We start from the raw sequence: 4,152 nt of genomic DNA, 5'->3' as shown, positions 1-4,152 counted from the left end.
GTTGTGTGTATCTCTGAACCCCTCCCCTGATAGATTCAGGATGCTGCTGAGTTCAGAGCCAGCAGGGAGCCCATCTGGAGCTGCCTATGGAGGAGGGGGTGTGGGGCGAGGGGAGTGGAGGGGTGCAGCCCTGGGGGTCTGTGCTCTCCATCCTGGCCCTGGCCCATGTTGCTGCCTGCACAGTAGGACTGACCAAGAGAGCAAAGAGTGGGTCCTGGGGCAGGGTCTGGGGATCTGGCTGCTGTGGGCCCCGGCAACCCCCCTACCCAAATAGGGAGGAAGGTTCCAGAGAGGGGTGGTGTGGGGGCAGGCCAAGGCCAGAGCAGCAGACCTGGGGTACAAACCTCACTGTGGTCCTGGCCCAGCATTATTTCCTGCAAACCTTGAATCCACCTCCTCCTGCTCCCCAGGCCACCTCTTACCTTGCTTCTGTACTCAACTCACATCTCCCAGGGTTTTCCAGTTCAGACCACCATGAGAATCCCAGGCCACAAGCCATGTCTCCTGGCCCCTCCCTCCCCAGTGGTCTCATTTCTGGCCTTAAGAACTTCCCAGTGTTCTGGCGTATGTGAGGGTGTGGCTGCTTTCCGAAGTTGGAAGCTAATGTTGAGAGGTTGGGTGATGCCATCCAAGGCCATGCAGGAAATAAGGGGTTGACCAGGGCCTGAGTCTCAGCCTACCACCATCCCGCCAGACTAGACCTTCTCACCGCTTCTGTAGGCAGCCAGACACCAAACTGTAGGACCATTACTCAGACAAGCCCTGAGTGCTCCGTGGAAGGGGAGAGGTCTGGGGATGCACTGGTGGCAATCGGAGGCATGACTTTTAAGCTGAGTCTGAAAGGAGACGGGACCTGACATTTACTAAGCGCCCTCCCATATCCCAGGCATTGTCTCAATAATCCTCACAACCACCCCACTTTGCAGATGAGAAAAACTGAGGCTCCTGGGGGTAAGTGGCTTCCCCAGGGTTACATAGCAAATTAGGAATGCAGGTCTGTCCACTACCCCGGCCCTTGGTTTTCAAGAGGCAAAGAGTGGACAGACAGACAGAAGGGGAGGTGTAGACCGCAGAGCCCCAGGAGCCACAGAGAAGGACTTCTGGCCAGACATTGCTTTGCTGAAGCACCTTGGAGGCTACCATCATTGTCCACCAGCTCGGCAGGGACTCCTGTCCCCTTAAGGGCCTTTCTGAGGTGGGGTGAGGGGAGCAGGATTCTTGCTGCTGCAACTGCCTAGTCCCACTGTGGAGACATCAAACCTCTCAGCTTCCCGTCGGGCATGGGGTGGGGCGGGTCAGGCAGACAGGGTCACACCAAGCCTTGTATGTAGTTCGTGCTCAAGGGCTTTCAAAGGAAAAATGATGGCTCCAGAGAAGGAAGTCGAAGCAGCGGCCAGGACAGAAGGGGCTGCAGAAGCTGCCACCAGGCTCCTCAGTGACCAGACGGAGCCACAACCCAGGGCCCGTGTCCCTGAGCCCTCTGTTTGCTGGGCACCCCACCATTATTTCCTTACATCTCACAACCAGGAAGCTGTCCTGTCCTGCTGGAATCCCTGGCCAAAAGCACCCTCTAGCACATCATCCTCCCCTCTGGCCTCCCTTCTGCCCACTGCTCAGGGATGGGTAAGGAGCCCCTGTGGCCCCGACTGGCCTCCCCTCCACTGTGTCCACTTTGCAGGGGCATGTGTGTTTGCAGACAAGAGGCGGGGGGTGGGGGTGACACCAGCATATGCCCTGTCCCACCCCTGCTCCCACCCCTCCTGTGGGCTCCCATCACCCCTGCCCATGTTGTCTGAGTCCAGCGGCCAGGGCAGCCGGAATCCGCCAGGCTGCCACTCCCTTCCCCCCCACCCCTGCTCGGCTGCCAGGCCAGCCCAGTGCCGAGTGCGGGACCCTGCTGCCAGGCCTGCTCCTTCACTCCCTCCTTCAGGCAGCTCAGCCCCTTCTGGCACATCTTTTCCACTTCCACCTTTGCTTCCAGTCTGGACACTCCACAGCACCCCAGGAACCCCTTTGTCTCCAGATTCAATCAGCACCATGAGCTGGTCACAGGCTCTGCGCCTGGTCCTGTGCTGGGTTCTGGGACTTGAGGTATGACACACACACACATACACCTGCCTTCCAGGAGCTTAGGCCTGCTGGTGGAGATGACCAGCCTCTACAAAATTATTGAGCACCTACTATGTGCAGGCACCATTGTAGGCACTGGGGGTTCAGCAGTGAACAGGACAGACAAGTCCCTGCTCTCAGGGAGCTTATACTCTAGAGAGGGAGAAAGACGTTAACCAAATAAACACATTACACATCAATGGGTTCTAAGTGTGATGAAGCAAAATAAAGCAAGGTAAGGGGAGAGTGGGACGGCATGGGAGGGGTGGGGGCCTCTGACAAGATCCAGAGTGAGCAGTGACTTGTGAGGAAGGGGGCCTGAGTATACTCAGGGACAGTTTTCCAGCAAAGGCCCCAAGGGAACAGAACATGCTGGGGAAGGCATAGAAATCAGGGCAGCTGGAGGAGCAGGGTGAGCCGGGCCCAGTGGCAGGAGGGCAGGGCCCGTGCGGCAGAGGTTCTGCATGTTAGAACCAGCTGGGGAGCCCTTAGAGCGTACTGACGCCCAGCTCCAGCTCAGACCTATGAAACCAGATTTTCTGCAGTGGTTCGGGCATCAGTAGTTTTGAAAGCTCCCCAGATGACCCTAATGTGCAGACACGGGCTTTGGGGGCTATGGTAAGGGCTGCAGATTTTATTTTGAGATGGAAGCCACTGATCTCTGTTTTGAAAGGCTCACAGAAGCAAGCCCAGGATGTCAGTGCTGAGAGGAGGATGCTGGGGGGAGGAGGAGGGGAAGGACCCCCCTTGGGGCAGGAGCTGCAGAGCAGGCGCAGTGGGAAAGGGGGAGGGAAGTGCCTCCGCTCGTGCACGTCCAGGCTACCTGCCTGTGAAGAGGGGATTGTCTTCCCACTGTCCAGGTGAGGCAGCAGAGGCTCCGAGGTCAAGTAACTGGCCTGGCCACTCAGAGAGGAAGGGGGATTGTCAGAATTTGAACCCAGGTCTGCTGACCTGCGCAGTGCTGTGCTCGTTGCTACACCACCCTGGCTCCCAGGTAGGTGTGGGCAGCTGGCATAGGAGGGTTCCTGGGGAGTGGGGCAACACTCTCCCCTCCAATCACCTACAAGCAGGGCTGAAGTCTCCCACGGCCATACTGGAAGTAAGGGGTGGATAAGTAAGGTGTCCTCCAGTAGGCGCCAGAGGGCAGGGAAAAACCACCATCCCCTCCCCAACAAGTATCCCCTGTCATCACCCCAGCCCGTCCTCTGGACCTTCTGAACCTCCCCGAGATCTACCAACTAAAGGGGCACTGCTGGGCACTGGAGGGGGGGCCAGGGCCTGCTCAGCACCGCAGCCAGCGTTGCTTCCGACTGGCCAGGGCCTGGCTTTCCCAATCCAGCTCCCGACAGGGGTGCACCCAACTCTCCAGACGGGACGGAGCGGGCAGAGGGCAGCTCTGATGTCACTTGTTTCCCACTTGGCCACTTGCTGCCCTTCTTGCCATCCCGTCCTCCTCTCTCTCCCTCTCCCCCCCTCCTGCCTTCCCTCTCTCTTTCCACCTCTCTCTCTCCCTCATCCTCTTCCCTATGGGGCCCTCAGTACTAGTTGGTGGGTGGCCTGGGGAACACCTAAACCCCAGAGACAAATGATCTGGCCTGGCCTAGTCCCAGAGGAAGATTTTGCAGCCTCTCCTCACTCACCACCCCAGGGCCTCACATCCCCAAGAAGTCCCTCTTGATAGCCACCCTTCCAGCTGCGCCTTCATCCATTTCCTAGTGATGTCAACACACAGCGTGGGGTTGTGGGGGCAGCAGCTGTGTGGGCTGTGGGGCACCTGGCCAGAGCGTGGCAGTACACTCACTCTGCCCTCCTGGATGCTGTCACCACCTGACTCCTTTCTTGTTTTAGTTCCCTGGGCTGCTCAGTACCATGCAATGGGTGGGCTTAAACAATGGGAATGTATTAGCGCGCAGTTTTGAGGCCAGAAGAAGTCCAAGTGGAGGTGTCATCAAGGCAATGCTTTCTCCCTGAAGACTGGGGTGTTCTGGGGCTGGCTGCTGGCGATCCTTGGCCCTTGGCTCCTCCATCACAAGCAAGGCACAT

This window comes from Choloepus didactylus, chromosome 2, assembly GCF_015220235.1.
Source record: "Choloepus didactylus isolate mChoDid1 chromosome 2, mChoDid1.pri, whole genome shotgun sequence".
NCBI classification, from domain to species: Eukaryota; Metazoa; Chordata; class Mammalia; order Pilosa; family Megalonychidae; genus Choloepus; species Choloepus didactylus.
The sequence above is the reverse complement of the archived record's forward strand: the minus strand, read 5'-3'. Positions refer to the sequence as shown.